Source organism: Panthera onca, chromosome D1, assembly GCF_046562875.1.
Source record: "Panthera onca isolate mPanOnc1 chromosome D1, mPanOnc1 haplotype 2, whole genome shotgun sequence".
Taxonomy (NCBI): domain Eukaryota; kingdom Metazoa; phylum Chordata; class Mammalia; order Carnivora; family Felidae; genus Panthera; species Panthera onca.
The window spans coordinates 44,055,578-44,075,214 of record NC_138348.1 but is presented as its reverse complement, the minus strand read 5'-3'; the positions used below and the strand labels follow the sequence as shown (position 1 = coordinate 44,075,214).

General features: G+C 36.9%; 1 long non-coding RNA gene and 1 pseudogene across 1 annotated transcript in view; both read right to left on the bottom strand.

Moving 5' to 3' along the window:
• LOC132661495 (uncharacterized) overlaps nt 1-12,555 on the bottom strand; it is a 67,405-nt gene extending 54,850 nt beyond the window's left edge. Inside the window, exons 1-2 of the long non-coding RNA XR_009602257.1 lie at nt 12,463-12,555; nt 3,249-3,370 (exon numbers count right to left, since the gene is read on the bottom strand). This is a non-coding gene — a long non-coding RNA (uncharacterized LOC132661495). The remainder of the gene's footprint in view (nt 1-3,248; nt 3,371-12,462) is intronic.
• A 3,039-nt stretch (nt 12,556-15,594) lies between these two features.
• On the bottom strand, nt 15,595-19,400 carry LOC132660635 (thymosin beta-15A-like; annotated as a pseudogene).
• Nucleotides 19,401-19,637: the final 237 nt, after the last annotated feature.

The window sequence follows — 19,637 nt, the reverse complement described above, 5'->3', positions numbered from 1 at the left end:
TCCTCATCACCCATTTAACCCATCCCCCCGCTCACCTCCCTTCTGGTGACCATCAATTTGTTCTCTATTGTTAAGAGTCTGTTTTTGGTTTGCCTCTCTCTCTCTTGTCTTTCCCTTTGCTTGTTTTGTTCCTTAAATTCCACATATGAGTGAAATCATATGGTTTCATCTTTGACTGACTTATTTCACTTAGCATAATGCTCTCTAGCTTCATTCATGTCATTGCAAATGGTGAGATTTCATTCCTTTTTTATGGTTGACTAATATTCCAGTGTGTGTGTGTGTGTGTGTGTGTGTGTGTGTGTGTGGTGTACACTTCTTTATCCACTCATCAGTCTATGGACACTTGGGCTGGTTCCATAATTTGGCTATTGTAGGTAATGAGCTATAAAATATTGGGGTGACTACTCTATGATCCAGCAATTGTACTACTATGTATTTACCCAAAGAATATAAAAATATTCTATCCTTGATTCATTTATATTTTTGTGCAACTTGTTAATTTGAATTTTTGCATGATTAGCAAATTGTATCTTTTCATTATAGCTTAAAGTATTCATATTTATGTCTTCTTTTCCATTCTGTTATATATCTGTATTTTCCCTTTTCTTTTTCCTTACTTTACCAAAAATTTATTTTATCAGACTTTACAAAGAACATAATTTATTTATTTTTTAATTCTATGTATATCTTTCACTATATATCTTTTTGGTTTCTAATTCACTCATTTCTTTCCTGCTCACTTAATTACCTTCACTCAGTTGATTGAAAAGTTTGTTTAGCTGGTCTCTTTAGATTTCTGAGTTGAATTATTAAATCAGATGGTCTATATTCTCTTTTCCTTGATTACTTGTATTTAACCAATTCTCCCCCACCTCCACTGAGTCTCTCCTGATCCAAGTCTCCATCACGTTTTACCTGGATTATTACAACAACCTCCCACCTGATCTCCCTGTTTCTACCCTTTTTGCTACATAGACAATTCTGGAATGATCCTTGTAAAACATAAGTTATATCATGTTTATCCTCTGCTCAAAACCTTTCATAGGCTTCCCATCCACTAGAATACAAGTTAGAGTCCTTGCGGTAGCCTAAGAAGTACTACATGATTTGATCCCACATCATTTCTCTGATTTCCCTTTCTACTAATTTACCCATCGCTTGCTCCACTACCAGCTTCCTCAGGGTCTTGGCACTTGCTAATTATTTTTCACCCTAGAATCCTGTCCTCTCAATGTCTGTATGATTGCCTCCCTCCTTTCCTTCAGAACTTTACTGAAATGTCAGTTTCTCAGTGAAGGCTTCCTTGACCAAAATGGTATTCCTTCTTTGATCAGTCTCTACCTTATTCAGTTTTATTCTTATTCATAGAATTTACCACTATCTTAAATATTATACATTTATTATATGTTTATTATTTTGTTCTCTGAGTTCATCCTTTAACCGTGTAACACGTTATGAGATGTAAAGATCTTGCCTTTAAAAGTCTATAATTTTTGTTTTGACTTCCACTTTGACTCAAAAGTTGTATAGTAGTTTTTTTTTTTAATTTAAAATAGCTTTTAAAAGTATGCTTCAGTTATCAGTTCTATGTTTTTGCACTGAGGTTTCATCAAATGATCTTTATAATTTTTTACATGGGAAATTGAAATTTTCTATGAGGTTTATTAAAAGATCCTTTCCCATAATGATTAAAAAATACCAGAAAAATTTCCCTAAGGCATAAAATTACATTTGTAGATATCTATATCTATATCTATATCTATATCTATATCTATATCTATATCTATATCCATGTGATTAAGTATGCTATTTAATATATGGTATTTTTGCCTGGGTAGAAAGCAATACAGTTTCCAAATATTATTTTGTTTCTATGAATTATCCCTCCCATTCTAAAATTGTTGTTTAAATATTTTGAACATTTTTCCTATTTTTTAAATATTTATTTATTTTTGAGAGAGAGAAGTGGGGGAGGCACAGAGAGAGAGAGAGGGAACTAGGATCTGAAGTGGGCTCTGTGCTGACAACAGCAAGCCTGATGTGGGGCTTGAACTCATGAACCATGAGATCATGACCTGAGCCGAAGTGGACTGAGCTCAACCAACTGAGCCACCCAAGAGCCTTTTTTCTTATTTTTAAAATTACGTTTCATAAGGTATAGGTTGCACAATAAAACATTATATGTTTTAAATTACATTTCCATGAGTTTTGCCAAATGTTCTCCATGTAACCATCACCACAGAAAAAGGTATGGAATATTTTCTTTGTCCCAGATGTTCCTCATGACACTCTGAAGTCAGTATCTCCCAAACCCCTATCCCATACAATCATTGACCTGATTTGTATCATTGCAGATTCATTTTCCCAGAGATAGACAGATGGTATGTATGTTCTTTCCCTAAGATGTTCCACTTAGCATAATGACTGGGATTTATTTATACTGCTACGTGTATAAATATATAATTATCTGGGAAGAGGGAGAATTAAGAAATATTTCACATTGGGGCGCCTGGATGGCTTAGTCAGTTAAGCGTCCGACTTCAGCTCAAGTCATGATCTCATGGTTTGTGAATTCGAGCCCCGCATCAGGCTCTGCTGACAGCTCAGAGCCTGGAGCCTGCTTCGGATTTTGTGTCTCCCTTTCTCTCTGCCCCTCCACTGCTCACACTCTCTCTCTCTGTCTCTCTCAAAAATAAACATTAAAACATTTTTTAAAAAAGAAATATTTCATGTGTACACAATTTGTTGGATGGACCCACAAATGAATTGTTTCTTGACTTGGCTATTATAAATGATACTCTTATAAACATTTATGTACAGTCTTGTGTGAAAAGCTGAATTCATTATTCTTAAATTACTGGAGGTGGTATGGTAAATGTGTGTATAAGTAAAGTTTTTTTTTAATGGCTCTGACATTTTACACTACAGCAGAAGTATATTATGATCACTTAACTCATTCCGCATGTCCTTGCCAATGCTCAGTATTTTCAGTCTTTTAAATTTTAGCTATTATTATTACTCTGTAACCATCTCTTATTGTGGGTTTTAATTTTGTTTCCCTAATGATTAGTGATAATTGAGTATCTCCTCGTGTGTTTTTTGGCCATTTGTTTATCTTCTTTTGTGGAATTTCTGTTCAAATACTTTGTCCATTTTTTTAGGAGGGGGGCTGCTTCTCTGTTATAGGAGATCTTTTATATTGTAGATAATAGTCCTGCTTCCTTTTTGGGCACTATTTCACTCACTCATTCATGTTTCTCTCCCTCTTGAATCACTTCTTCCTTAGGAAGCCTGATGCCATGTCATGAGGCCATTAAAGCGGGTTATGGAGGGGTCCATGTCTCTGTCCAATAGCCAGGAATAAAGTCTGCAACAACCAAATAAGGGAGCTTAGGAGAGACTTCTTTAGCCCTGTTTGAACCTGCATATGATTCTAGACCCAGGTGAGAGCTGGACTATAAAATAATATATTTGTATCTATCTACCTATTTATCTATGTAGAGAGGGACCCTGAGCCTGAACCACCCAGCTGAACCACTCCTAGATAGTCTTAGAATCTGTGTGACAAAATAAAATATTTGTTCTTCTGAGCTACATTTTGAGATAATTTGCTACACAGCTACAGATAACTAATATCCATCTTCACCATAATAACCCTAGCCCAACACCAAAATCTGAAAAGCACATTCACTGGAGTTGGGTAGATGTGCAGACCTAATTTCAAGTTGGAAGCCACAGTTCCCAGAAAGAATCCACTGTTAGATTTCTTCCTCTTCATTCCCAAACCCAGATCAGATTAGGTACAATGGCATAAACTGCTTCTACTCCAAACAAAATTAAGCCCTTCTGTTCTTTATAACTGAATGCTTTTTACAAGCAGCCTCTTTCTCTCGCTCAGTTCTCAGTTCTCTCTATCCTATGGTTACTCATTCACATTATTCTTTCTGCCTCTGAGATTCTCATGGTGGGAAGAAACCATTAAGTTCATGTAGACCAACCCATAAGCTTGAATCTCCTCTATAACACCCCAACTGGCCTACTAGCTTATTTTTGAAGTTTTGAGATCACTATCTTCTGAGGTAGCTCATTCTATCTTTGGATCACTCTAATTGTTAGAAAACTCCTCCAGTAGCAGAATTTACTTTCTCTGCTCTCCTGCTTCACTTGGCTCTCTCCAGGGAGAATTGGCTATGACTAAGAGCATACCTTGGAAGCAAGGACCGGTTCGTAATTGTTGAAATTTCAAGAAAATTCTGTTTTCTTCACTATGAAGTCCTAGCTTGACTTAACTTTCTAAGAGCCATGTCTTTACCTGGATCTATCCTAGACAATGAACAATTCATTCTCAAGAATGCCTCTGGAGTAGGGGGTAAGGCTATTCAATTATTTGGATCCTCAGATATTTCTGCTCTTGATGAAACTTTTCTGGATATTCTTGTAATAGCTGCTGCGTGTAAGTGATGGGTAGAGCTAACAAAAGTCTTGCCCTTGTCTCTGGCAGGGCCCTGAGCCAAGCGCTATAAATCTGGGCTTCATCTCTCCTACTCTGGCTTACCAGGGCAATGATAAGATTAATTGTTTCCATAAAGAGGGGTAGTTTTGAGACTTCCTGGAGATCTTGGCTTATCTGTAAATCTAGGAAGATTATATGTGTGGTTTCTTGCCTTCATAGAGATAGTCAACGATCTGCCAGGTCCTGTACAAAACCCTTAATACAGTCCACAAAGTTACATATAATGTGGCACCTGACTATTGTTCCAGTCTGAATTCTCACTATGCTCTCCCTCCCACTCTGAGTTCTAGTCACATTGGCGTTTTTTAAATTTGTCAGAATCTGCATGTTTTTCCAGTCACAGTATCTTTTCCACTGGTCTGGTCTCCCCTTATTGTCTATTTCCAGTTAAGTCTTACTCATCTTCAGATCTCTGCTGAGCATTGCTTCCTCAAGGAAGCCTCTCCAGACTTGCCACTCTCTGAGTCTAGGTTATATTTCTTTCTTATTTGATTTTAAAGAGTGGTCATACCTTTCTTTCAGCTCACTACTTGTTTTAGTTTATATATCTAATAGTGTAGTTATTTGGTTAATGTCTACCCCCCCCCCCCCCTTAGACTGTAAGTTCCATTCACACAGGGACTACATCTGTTTTGCTCTCCACTGTAACACTTAACATAGAATCAAGTATGGTAGATGCTTGATTGGTATTTGAGGCATGAAGGAAGGGGGCAATTAGAGCACAGTGTGATAAACAGTATCTCTGGAGTAGGCACAGGAGGTTGTATTCTAACCTAATCCAGATAGAAAAGCTTTCCAGGGTAGGTGATATCACTTCAAATATATTTACGTGTATATTCAATTTCACGTAAATACTTTGTGTGATCCGAAGACAGACAAGTCTAAAATCTGCAGGGCAGGTTGAGACGCTGGAAACTCTCAGGTAGAAGTTGATGGCTCCTCATCAACTTTTTTGCTTGTGCGTTTCAATACGTGATCTATATATATGTTGTATATAAGCTGTACCTTGCTAACAAAAGTATTCAATTATTCTATAATGTTGTACACAGCCAAAGCAATATTTTTTTCTCAGTTTTACTGAGATATAATTGACATACAGCACTGGATAAGATAAAGTGTATAGCATAATGATTTTTACCTATATGGTGAAATGATTACCATAATATTTAGTTAATATCCACTATATCATACACATACGAAACAAAAAAAAGGAAAAATTTTCTCCTTGTGATAGCACTTTGGCTTTATTCTCTTAACTTTATATATACCATACAACTGTGTTAACTATGGTCATGCTGTACATTACATCCCTAGTACTTATTTATCTTATAACTGGAAGCTTGTAGCTTTGACCACCTTCTTCCAATTCCCTCTCCACCACTCCCTGCTTCTGGTAACCACAGATCAGGTCTTTTTTCTGAGTTAGGTGTTTTTTCTTTTAGATTCTCTGTATAGGCGAGATCATACAGTATTTGTCTTTTTCTGGTTTATTTCACAAAGCCTAATGCCCTCAAGATCCATCCATGTTGCAAATGGCAGAATTTCCGTCTTTTTATGACTGAATAATATTTCATTGAATATATACCTTACAATTTCTTTATTCATTCATCTGTCAGCAGACACTTAGGTTGTTTCTATATTGTGGCTATTATAAATAATGCTGCCATGAACATGGGGTGCAGATATCAATCTGACATAGCATTTTCAATTCCTTTGGATAAATACCTAGGAGCAGAACTGCTGGATCATATGGTAATTTTAGTTTTTTGAGGATCCTACACACTGTTTTCCATAGGGGCTGCCCTGATTTAGATTCCTACCAGCAGTGCACAAAGATCCCCTTTTTTATACATCCATGTCAGCACTTGTTATATCTTTTTGATCATATCCATTCTAACAGGTATAAAGTGATATCTCACTGTAGTTTTGATTTGCATTTCTGTGATTAGTGAGACTGAACACCTTTTCATGTGTTAGCCTGTTAGCCATTCATATATCTTCTTTGGGAAAATGGTCCTCTGCTCATTTTAAAAGTGGATCATTTGGGCTGTTTGCCATTGAGTTGTACAATTTCTTTATATATCTTGGACATTAACCCCTTGTCAGTTATATGGCTTGCAAATATTTTTTCCTATTCTGTAGGTTGTCTTTTCACTTTGTTGATGGTTTATTTTGCTGTATAGAAGCTTTTTAGTTTCATGTAGTCCCACTTGTTTATTTTTTATTTTGTTGCTTATGCTTTAGGTGTCATATCCACCCAAATTATTATCAAAACCCATGTGGAGAATCTTTCCCCCTAAGTTTTCTGGTAGGAGTTTTATGATGTCAGGTATTACATTTAAGTTTTTAATCCATTTCAGGTAAATTTTTGTGAATGGTGTAAGAGAGATGTTCAATTTATTTTCTTTCTTTTTTCTTTTGCATGTGGTTATCTGGTTTTCCCAACATCATTTGTTAGACCATCATTTCCCCTTGGATTCCTTTTTGGCATCCTTCTCAAATATTAGTTGGTTGTATATGTGGGAGTTTAATATTGAACTGTCTGTTCTGTTCCATTGGTAGTATGTCTTTTTTTTTACGCCAGTACCATACTGTTTTAACTGCTATAGCTTTGCAATATCGTTTGAAACCAGGAAGTGTGATACTCTGGCTTTGTTCTTCTTTCTCAGGATTTGTGGTTTCTTTTGTGGTTTCATACAAATTTTAAGGTTGTTTTTTCTATTGCTGTGAAAAATGCCATCGGAATTTTGACAGGGATTGCACTGAATCTATAGATTGCTTTGGGTAGTATGGACATTTTAACAGTATTAATTCTTCTGATCCATGAACATGGAATATCTTTACATTTGTTTGTATCTTAATCAATGTCATCCAACAAAATCTTGTAGCTTTCATGGTTCAGATCTTTCAGTTTCTTGGTTAAATTTATTCCTAGATATTTTATTGGTTTTCATGCTATTGTGAATGGAACAGTTTTTTACATTTCTTTTTTCAGATGTTTCACTGTTAGTGTATAGATTTCTGATTTCTGTATATTGATTTTATATCCTGTAACTGAAATTTATTGATTAGTTCCAAGAATTTTTTGTTTGAGTCTTTCGGATTTCCTATATATATGATCATATCATCTGCAAATAACCATTTTGCTTCTGATTTGGATGCTTTTTATTTCTTTATTCCTTATTTCTTTAGCTAGGAATTCCAGTACTGTATTGAATAAGTGTGGTGAGAGTGGGTAGCCTTGTCTTCTTCCTGAACTTAGAGGAAAAGCTTTCAATTTTTACAACACTGAGTATAATATTAGCTGTGGGTTTGTCATATATGGCCTTTATTATGTTGAGTCTTGTTCCTTCTATACCCAGTCTGTTGAGGGTTTTTACCATGAAACCATGTTGTATTTTGTCAAATGCTGTTTTTGCATCTATTGAGATAATCATGTGACTTTTATCTTTCTATTAATGTAGTATATCACATTTATTGATTTGCATATATTGAAACATCCTTGCACTCCAGGGATAAATCCCACTTGGTCATGGACTATAATCCTTTCAAAGTGTTCTCAAATTTGGTGTGGTAGCATTTTGTTGAGGATTTTTCATGTATACTCATCAGGGATATTGGTCTGTAGCTTTCTTTTCTTGTAGTGTCCTTGCAGGCTTTGGTCTCAGGGTAATGCTGGCTTTGTTAAATGAGTTTGGGTGTGTTCCCTCCTCTTCAATTTTTTGGGAGACTTTGAGAAGGACTGCCATTAATTCTTCATTAAACGTTTAGTAGAATTTGCCACTGAAGCAGTCTGGTCCTGGGGTTTTTCTGCATTGGGAGCTTTATGATTACTGATTCAATCTTATTACTTATTATTAGTCTATTCAATTTCTTTCTTTAAAAAAATTTTTTTTTGTTTATTTACTTTCCAGAGACAGAGACAGAGTGTGAGCAAGGGAGGGTCATAGAGAGAGGGAGACACAGAATCTGAAGCAGGCTCCAGGCTCTGAGCTGTCTGCACAGAGCCCAATGAGGGGCTTGAACCCACAAACTGCAAGATCATGACCTGAGCTGAAGTCAGAGGCTTAACTGACTGAACCATCCAGGCCCCTCAATTTTTTTCTTCTTGATTCAGTCTTGTAGGTTGTATGTTTCTAGAAATTTCTCCATTTCGTCTAGGTTATCTATTTGTTGGCATACAATTGTTCATAGCAGTTGTGTATTGATCCTATGTATTTTGGTAGTATCAATTTGATAGTATCAACCATTTTTGATTAACTTGTCTTCTCTCTTTTTTTCTTAGGTTTGCTAGGGTTTATCAATTTTGTTTATCGTTTTGAAAAATCAGTTGTAGTTTTGTTGATATTTTCTATTACTTTCCTGGTTTCTATTTCATTTATTTCCACTCTTATCTTTATTATCTTTTTCCGTCTGATAAATTTGGGCTTAATTTTTTCTTTCTTTTTTTTTCTAATTCCTTGAGGTATAAAGTTAGGTTGCTATTTGAGATTTAATTTCTTAATATATGTGTTTACTGCTATACAGCTCCATCCCAGAAGTGCTTTCATATCATCCTATAGGTCCGTTGGGGATGTTATATTTCCATTTTTGTTTTGAAATATTTTTTATTTTCCCTTTGATTTCTTCAACCTATTAGTTGTTCAAGAATGTGTTGTTTAGTTTCCACATATTCGTGGGTTTTCCAGCTTCCCTGTTGTGGATTTCTAGTTTCTTACCATTGTGGTCAGGAAAGATACTTGGTATGACTTTAATATTTTAAAATTTTCTGAGGCTTGTTTTATCGCTTATCATATCATCTTTCCTTGAGAATATTCTGTGTGCATTTGAAAAGAATGTATATTCTTCTGCTATTGGAAGGAACAATCTACAAATCTCATTTGGTCTAATGTATGGTTCAAGTCCATTGTTACCTTGTTGACTTTCTGTCTGGGTGACATACCCACTGCTGAAAGTGGAGTATTAAAGTTCCACTCATATGGTATTGCTGTCAATTTCTCCCTTCAGATGTGTGTATTTGCTTAATATGTTTAGGTGCTCTGATACTGGATGTGTATATATTAACTGTGTATATGTGTATATACTAGTGTGTATAATTAATTGTTATATCTTCTTGATGAATTGACCCTTTTATCATTTTGTTTCATTATTGTTTTTGGCTTAAAAGTTTATACTCTCTGATATAAGTATAGCTACCTTTGCTTTATTTTGGTTACCACTGCATGGAATATATTTTTCCATACCTTCACTTTGAGATTATGTGTGTCCTTAATACTGCAGTAAGTCTCTTGTAGGTAGTATATAGTTGGATCTTGTTTTGTTTTTTTCTTTTTTTCAATCCATCTAGCCACTCTGTGCCTTCTGACTGATGAATTGAATCCATTTATATTTAGGTAATTATTGATACGTAAGGACTTAGTAATGCCATGTTTGCCTTATTGACTGTTTTCTGTTTGTTTTGTACTGGCATTGCTCTTTTTCTATTTCTGCCTACCTCTCTAAACTGTCGATATTCTAGGATGGTATGTTTTGCTTCTCCTGTTTTTCTTTTGTAAATCTACCTTAGATTCCTGCTTTGTGGTTACCATGAGGCTTACATAAACCATTTTATAGATAAAATGTTCCATTTTATGCCGATAGCAACTTATCTTCAATCTCCTACAAAGGCTCCACCTTTTACCGCCCCCCCCCCCTTTTTATGTCACACTTACTTTCTATGTTGTGTATTCATTAAGAAATTATGGTTACTATAGTTATTTTTAACACTCTTTTAACCTTTATTTTATAGTTAAGTGGCTGACCAACCATTCTATTTTAGAGGTTTCTAAATCTGGCCTGTATATTTTTCACCTATACCAGGGTGTTGTGTACTTTCATAAGTTTTCATGTCGCTGATTATTGTCTTTTCATTTCAGCTCTGAGAACTTCTTTCAGCATTTCTCCCTCAGCTTTTGTTTATCTGGGAAAGTCATTCCTTCTTCATCTCTGAAGAATAACTTCACTGAATAGAGTATTATAGTTGCAGTTTTTATTTTCCAACACTTTGAATATGTCATTCCATTCTCTCTTGGCCTGAAAGATTTCTGCTGAGAAATCAACTGATAGCCTAATGGGGGTTTCTTTGGAGGTTATACTTTTTTCCCTGGCTGTGTGTTTAGGATTCTTTCTTTCTCTTTGATTTTTAACAGTTTCCTTATAATGTGTTTTGGAGAAAGGTCTTTTGGCATTTAGATAATATGGTAATTTATTAGCTTCATTGAAATTGGATATTCAAGTCTTTCTCCAAGTTTGGGAAGTTCTCAGCTATTTCTTTAAATAAACTTTCTGCCCCCTTCTCCTTCTCTTCTCCTTCTGGAATCCTGATTGTTTTGGTATTTGTCCTTTTGATGGATTCTCTTAGATCATGCAGGCTTTCTCTGCTCTTTTTTTTCTTTGTTCTCTTCTGTGTCATTTCAAAACTCCTGTCCTTTAAGTCATTTATTCTTTAATCTAGTATACTCTAATACAGATGCTGTCTGCTGCATCTCTATTTTATTCTATTTCTTCATTCTATTTTATTCTATCACATTCTTCATCTCATTCATTGAATTCCTCAGCTCCAGAATTTGGTTCTTCTTATTATTTCTCTTTCATAAAGAACTCAGGGGGTGCTTGGGTGGCTTAGTTGGTTAGGCGACCGACTTCGGCTCAGGTCACTATCTCGCAGTTTGTGAGTTCAAGTCCCACGTCGGGCTCTGTGCTGACAGCTCAGAGCCTGAAGCCTGCTTCGGATTCTGTGTCTCCCCCTCTCTCTGCCCCCTCCCCTGCTCACACTCTGTGTCTCTCTGTCTCTCAATAATAAATAAACGTTTTAAAAAAAAGAACTCAGATTGATCTTTTTCTTTCCTCTTTCTTTTCTTTTCTGTTTCATTGCATTGTCTGAGTCTTCTTTTAGCTTGAGTTTAATTTTTTTAAATGTTTATTTTTGAGAGAGATAAACACAGAGTGCCAGTGGGAGAAGGACAGAGAGGGAGATATAGAATCTGAAGCAGGCTCCAGGCTTGGATCTTGGAGCTCTGCATGCAGAGCCCCGTGCAGAGCTCAACTCAGAAACCATGAGATCATGACCTGAGCCGAAGTCGGACACTTAACCGACTGAGCCACCCACACGCCCCATTAGCTTGAGTTTTTTTTAAAGTAGCTATTTTGAGTTCTTTATCTATTAGATCATAATATACACCTTTTAGCTAAGTTACGTGAGGATTATTGATATCTTTTGGGGATGATATATTTCCTTGATTTTTCATGTCCCTTATATTTTTACATTGCTACTTGAAGTAGTAGACATTTCTTTAAATCTTTATTGGTTGCCTTCATATGGGGTACTGTTGATTGGTGCTGCTATATGTGGGTTTTCCTCAGCTTTTGAATGAGTAGACCTGCCCCACTCTTTTTTCTTCCTCTTGTGGCAGAATTCTTAAGCTTTCACATCTTTTCTTGTTCTTAGAAGTCACCAGGCTTGCTGCTGGATGCCTCTCTTTGGTTTTCCAAAAAGTGGTGGTTTCTCCCTTGTCCATAGCCCTGTTCCATTTTCCTGAGAGTACTCTGATTACTGGACCTCTATTACCATTGCACTTGGGAGCACACGAGGATCTTGTCACAGAGTGTGTGTGTGCACATGCGTGTGCGTGTTGGGAGGTGTGCATTAGCACTGTTGGCGTACGAGTGCCTGTAGACCCAGTGGGGAGATCTTAATGTGGTTGTACTCCCAGAGCCTTATCAGCAGAGTTCATGCTGAGGTCCTGAAGTAGTCACCAGGAACTGAATTACTTTGATGTTCTTATCTGCTTCTTACTCTGTCTTGCCTCCACTTAGTCATGAGGTCTCACCTCAGTGGGCTGCATGTTGTTGGATACAAACAGATTTCTCTAGTCACCACCACACAAGTAAGGTAGCCAGGAACTCACCAATTTCTACCTCCTCCACAGGAGAGGTCACCATGGATGAACAGTGTGGCCCTGTGCAGTGTCTCTTTTGGTTGGAAGGGTGGCTCTGGCAGAGTTCTTCCTTCTCTACTATGACCAAACTCGTGTCTTTCCTGCTCTAGTGGTGTTCTAGAATCTCCCCTCAGGCAGGCTGACCCTCTGTAAGTTCTCTCTCACCCAAGGATATCTTCCCAGGTCAGCATTCTCCAGGCTTTTTTTCTTGGCCAGTGAGAGGGGGTGCAGCAGTTTTGTTGACTCTAAAATCTTTACCGAGATCCAAAATCTGTCTGCCTGTTTTTAGATGCACTGGTGGGCAAGAGTTATCCAGGTCTCTTGGCATATTAAACTGGGTCCAACACTTCTTACAGAGATATTTTGCTTGTGGATGAATGTCTAATTAGTTGTTTAAAAAGGGAGAGAAAAAAAGACTAATGTCTTATGCCACCGTGATGCTAATGTCACTCTCATTTTTTAATGTAAGCATTTATAGCTTTGTTCCTTAGCACTGTTTTCACTGTACCAAATTTTAGTTTGCTGTGTTTTCATTTGCCTCTAAGTATTTTCTAATTTCCCTTGTGATTTCTATTTTGACCCATTTGTTGGTTAAGGATATGTTAATTTCAACAAATTTGTGAATTTTCCAGTTTTTCTTTTGTTATTGAGTTTTAACTTCATTCTGATGTGACTGGAGAGGACACTTTGCATGGTATCTGTCTTCTTAAAGCTACTGAGACTTAACTGGAGGCCTAACATATGGTCTACCCTGAAAATGTTCTAAGTGCACTTGGGAAGAATACGTATGCTGTTCTTGGGTAGAGTGTTCTATGGATGTCTGTCAGATCTACCGTAGTTATTCTAGTAAGCCCTCTATTTGCTTACTTATCTTCTGTCTAGTTGTTGCATCTACACTGAGAGTGGTGGTACAGTAAAGTCTTGGACTATTATTGCAGAACTATTGCTCCCTTGAATTCTGTCAGTTTTTACTTCACATATTTTGATGATCTGTCATTAGACATGTAAACATTTACAACTGGTATATGTATTTGCTGTACTGAGCGTTTTATTAACATGTAATATTCTTCTTTGTCTCTTTGGAAACTTTATAAAGTATACTTTGTTTGGATCACCTGGGTGGCTCAGTCAGTGAAGCATCTGACTTTGGCTCAAGTCATGAGGTCAGGATCTCAGGGTTCATGAGTTTGAGCCCTACATCACGCTCTGCGCTGACAGCACAGAGCCTACTTCAGATCCTGTCTCCCTCTCTCTCTGCCCTTCCCTGACCCCTGCTTACATGCATGTGCACTCTCACTCTCAAAAATAAATAAGCATTTAAAAATAATGTCTGACATCAGTTTAGACATCCCTGCTCTCTTTTGGTTACTATTTCTGCAGTATTTTTCCATATATTCACTTTCAATCTATTTGTGTTTTGGGATCTAAAATGAATCTTTTGTAGATAGCATATAGTTGGATCATGTGTTTTTATCCACTCAGCTAATCTCCTTTGGTTGGAAAGTTCAATCCACTTCTATTTAAAATAGTTACTGATAAGGGAAAAACTCACTTTTATAATTTTGTTGTTTGTTTTCTAAATGCCTTATAACTCTTCTGTTTCTCATTTTCTGAATTACTGTCTTCTTTTGTGATTAAATTTTAAATGAAATGTGTAATTTCACATTTCCTTTTGTGTATAATTAATCTACAGTAATTTTCTTTGGGGTTACCATGCAGGTTACATTTAACATCTGAAGGTTATAATCTAATTTGAATATATACCAGTTTAACTTCTTCTTTAACAGCAAAGTTTGGTTGTTGATGTCACAACATTGCATCCTGATATGTGTGCGTCCAAAAGCATAAAGGAACAATTCTTTTAAATGTATTAGTTAGTTTAATTATTAAAAAAAAGCCAAATGTGGAGATAAACACTGTTATAATAATACTAGCTTTTAGAAAAAGAAAATTTTTTAATTATTAATCTGGTCTTTCTGCCCACAGACGCTGCCGAGTAAGCATCGTGAAAGTCTCCCCTCCCACCGCCATCATGTCTAAGTCAGAGTCTCCCAAAGAGCCTGAACAGCTGCGGAAGCTTTTCATCGGAGGTTTGAGCTTTGAAACAACCAATGAGACTCTGAGGAGCCATTTTGAGCAGTGGGGAATGCTTACGGACTGTGTGGTAATGAGAGATCCTAATACCAAGTGCTCCAGAGGCTTTGGGTTTGTCACGTGTGCATGCCACTGTGGAAGAGGTGGACGCAGCCATGAATGCAAGGCCACACAAGGTGGATGGAAGAGTTGTAGAACCAAAGAGGGCTGTCTCTAGAGAAGATTCTCAAAGACCCGGTGCCCACTTAACTGTGAAAAAGATTTTTGTCAGTAGCATTAAAGAAGACACTGAAAAACATTACCTAAAAGATTATTTTGAACAGTATGGGAAAATTGAAGTGATTGAAATCATGACCGACCGAAGCAGTGGCAAAAAGAGAGGCTCTGCTTTTGTAACATTTGGCAACCATGACTCTGTAGACAAGACTGTCATTCAGAAATACCATACTGTGAATGGCCACAACTGTGAAGTAAGGAAACCTCTATTTAGCAACAGATGGCTGGTGCTTCATCCAGCCAAAGAGGTCGAAGTGGTTCTGGAAATTTTGGTGGTAGTCGTAGAGGTGGTTTTGGTGGGAATGACAACTCCAGCCGTGGAGGAAACTTCGGTGGGCGAGGTGGCCTTGGTGGTAGTCGAGGTGGTGGTGGATAGTGGCAGTGGGGATGGCTGTAACAGATTTGGTAATGATGGAAGCAATTCTGGAGGTGGTGGAAGCTATAATGATTTTGGCCATTACAACAATCAATCTTGACATTTTGGGCCCCTATGAGGAGGACGTTTTGGAGGCAGAAGCCCTGGCCCGTATGGTGGTGGAGGCCAATACTCTGCCAAACCATGAAACCAAGGTGGCTATGGTGGTTCCAGCAGCAGTGGCTATGGGAGTGGCAGAAGGTTTTAATTACTTCCAGGAAACAAAGCTTAGCAGGAGAGGAGAGCCAGAGAAGTGACAGGGAAGTTACAGGTTACAACAGATTTTTGAACTCAGTCAAGCACAGTGGTGGTGGGGCCTAGCTGCTACAAAGAAGACATGTTTGAGACAATACTCATGTGTATGGACAAAAATTCAAGGGCTGTATTTGTGACTAATCGCATAAGAGGTTATTTTAGTTTCTGTTCTGTGGAAAGTATAAAGCATTCCAAAAAAGGGTTTTAATGTAGTTTTTTTTTTTTTTTTGCACCCATGCTATTGATTGCTAAATGTAATAATCTGATCACGATGCTGAATAAATGTGTCTTTTTAAAAAAAATAAATAAAGGGACACCTGGGTGGCTCAGTTGGTTAAGCGTCTGACTTTGGCTCAGGTCATGATCTCACGGTTTGTGAGTTCAAGCCCTGCGTCCGTCAGGCTCTGTGCGGACAGCTCGGAGCCTGGAGCCTGCTTCGGATTCTGTGTCTCCTTCTCTCTCTGCCCCTCCCCGACTTGTGCTCTGTCTCTATCAAAAATAAATAAACGTAAATAAACAAATAAATAAAAATTATTAATCTGAACTGACTGGTTCAGTTGGTAAAGCATGTGATCTTGATCTCAGGGTTGTGAGCTCGAACCCCACGTTGGGTAAAGAGATTAGTTAAAAATAAAATATTTTTAAAAGTTTTATTGACCTGCTAAAACATGTAGAAAACAAAAAGTGCAGTTATAAACCACTATTACCACAAAACTAGATTTTATAATTGTCTACGTAATTGTATTTATTGAAATCTTTAGGGGTGTCTGGGTGGCTCAGTTGGTTAAGTGCCCAACTTCGGCTCAGGTCATGATCTCACAGTTCATGAGTTCAAGCCCCACAATGGGCTCTGTGCTGACAGCTCAGAGCCTGGAGTCTGCTTTTGAGTCTGTGTCTCCCTCTCTCTCTGCCCCTCCCCTGCTCGCACTCTGTCTCTGTCTCTCTCAAAAATGAGTAAACGTTAAAAAAAAGAAATCTTTATTTATTCATATAGTTTTTAAAAATATGATCATCTCAATAGATGCAGAAAAATTTTTGACAAAATTCAACATCCTTTCATGATAAAAACTCTCAAATTAGGAGGAACCAACCTCAACATTAAAAAAAGGCCATGTATGACAAGCCCACTCCGTCATTTACTTGATACTCAATGGCAAAAAGCTGAAAGCTTTTCATCTATTATCAGGAACAAGACAAAGGTGCCCACTTTCAGCACTTCTAATCAAAATAGTGCTGAAATTCATAGCCAGAGCATTTCAAGTAAAAGAAATAAAAGCATCCAAAACAGAAAGTGAGAAGTAAAATTGTTTGTTTGCAGATGACATAATCTTATATAGAAAACTCTAAAGACTCCATCAAAAAAACTGTTAGAACTGATAAATGAATTCAATAAAGATACAGGATATAAAATCAATACACAAAAATCAATTGTGTTTCTATATTCTAACAATAAACTACCCAAAAAAGATGTTAAGAAAAAAAATCCCCTGTACACTAGCATCAAAAAGAATAAAATACTTAGGAATAAATGTAACCAAATAGGTAAAAGATATTGAAACTACTAAACTACAAAACTACACTAAAAACTGTGAAACACTAATGAAAAGAATTGAGTAAGACACAAATAAATGAACAGATATCCTATGTTTATGGATTGAAAGAATTAATATTTTAAAAATGTCTAGCAAAAATGAACTATTGGGACCTCATCAACATAAAAAGCTTCTGCACAGTGAAGGAAACAATCAGAAAAACTAAAAGGCAACCAACGGAATGGGAGAAGACATTTGCAAATTATACATCAGATAAAGGGTTAGTATCTAAAATCTCTAAAGAACTTATCCAACTCAACACCCAAAAAACAAATAATCCAGTGAAGAAATGGGAAAAAGACATGAATAGACACTTCTCCAAAGAAGATATCCAGATGGCCAACTGACACATGAAGAAATGCTCCACATCACTCATCATCAGGGAAATACAAATCAAAACCACAATGAGATACCACCTCACACTTGTCAGAATGGCTAACATTAACAACTCCGGCAATGACAGATGTTGGCGAGGATGCAGAGAAAGAGGAACCCTTTTGCACTGTTGGTGGGAATGCAAACTGCTGCAGCCACTCTGGAAAACAGGATGGAGGTTCCTCAAAAAATTAAAAATAGAACTACCCTACAACCCAGACATTGCAATGCTAGGTCTTTATCTAAGGGATACAGGTGTGCTGTTTCAAAGGGGCACATGCACCCCAATGTTTACAGCAGCACTATCAACAATAACCAAAGTATGGAAAGAACCCAAATGTCCATCGATGGATGAATGGGTAAAGAAGATGTGGTACATACATATACAATGGAGTATTACTTGGCAATCAAAAAGAATGAAATCTTGCCATTTGCAACTATGTGGATAGAACTAGAGTGTATTATGCTAAGTGAAATTAGAGAAAGACAAATATCATATGACTTCACTCATTTGTGGAATTTAAGATACAAAACAGATGAACATAAGGGAAAGCAAAGATAATATAAAAACAAGGAGAGGGACAAAACATAAGAGACTCTTAAATATAGAGAACAGAGGGTTGCTGGAGGGGTTAAGGGAGGGGGGATGGGCTAAATGGGTAAGGGGCATTAAGGAATCTACTCCTGAAATCATTGTTGCACTATATGCTAGCTTAGATGTAAATTAAATAAAACAAAAATAGAAAAAAAAGAAAAAAAATTGTCTATTGATCCGGGGTGCCAGGGCACCTGGGTGGCTCAAGCATCTGACTCTTGGTTTCAGCTCAGGTCATGATCTCATGGTTCATGAGTTCAAGCCCTACAGTGGGCTCTGAGCTATCAATGCAGAATATGCTTGGGATTCTCTCTCTCTCCCTCTCTCTGGCCTTCTCCTGTTTGTACTCTCTTTCTCTCTCTCAAAATAAATAAATAAACTTAAAAAAAATAATGGTGGAGTAACATTTTTTTAAAAAATGTCTATACAGCCAAAATGAACTACAGATTCAATGCAATACTTGTCCAAATTCCAATAGCAGTTTTAACAGAAATAGAAACAAAAATTAGAAAAAAAAATCTTAAAATTTAATGGAACAAAATTAGACTCAAAGAGCTAAAGCAATCTTCAGCAAAAAGAACAAAGCTGGAGACATCACACTTCCTGCATTTGAACTATATTACAAAGCTATAATAATCAAAACAGTATGGTATTGATATAAAAATAGACACATAGATCAATGGAACAGAATAGAGAACCCAGAAATAAAATCATGCACAAATAATTTTTGGATTATGTTTATTATTTTGTTGGTACATTAGAAATGAAAATAACCTTTGAGAAGCTATAAACACATGCCACATCATGAAGTTTATGGAACAATGGAGGCACCCAATGCAGAAGGTTAAAAGTGGCTTATCCTGTAGGGGGTAAAATAACTTCACACACAAAAGTCATCAATGCTGAGATTATTGATAGCATTTGCCAGCTGGAGTTTATGCACCAATGGAAATTTTAAAAACAAACATAAGGGAACACTGGCTACTCCTGACCTCTTAGCCAAGGAGAAAGGGTAAGTAAGAAGACATCAGAAGGTGCCTACAATCTCTACAAACACATAGGTTTACCAAAAAAAACAAGCCCCAAACCAAACATTCAGGCAATGCTGAATTTGCTCTTCAAGGATCCCCATTTTATGATGTTTCAACAACTCTTTCTCTTGCTAGATAGTTTCCTTTGAGGAAAGAGTATTTTTTTCTTTAGTTTCATTTTCTTCCATTTTGACCTGTCAAGCTTCTCCACTTTGGACAAGTCTGGCTTATCATTCATCTTGAGGAAAAGACAGACTCAAGCCTTGAAGACCTGTAAAAGGCTGACTGCGGGGCTAACACTGCTCCACACAACACAAAGTTTCCACAGTCAAATGATTTTTGACAGAGGTACCAAGAATACATAGTGGGGGAAGGGGACAGCCTCTTCAGTAACCAATGTTGTGAAAACTGGATATCCACATGCAAAGGTACGAAATTCGATCCTTACCTTACACAACATACAAAAATCAAATCAAAAAAAGATTAGACTTAAACTTAAGACCTAAAACTGT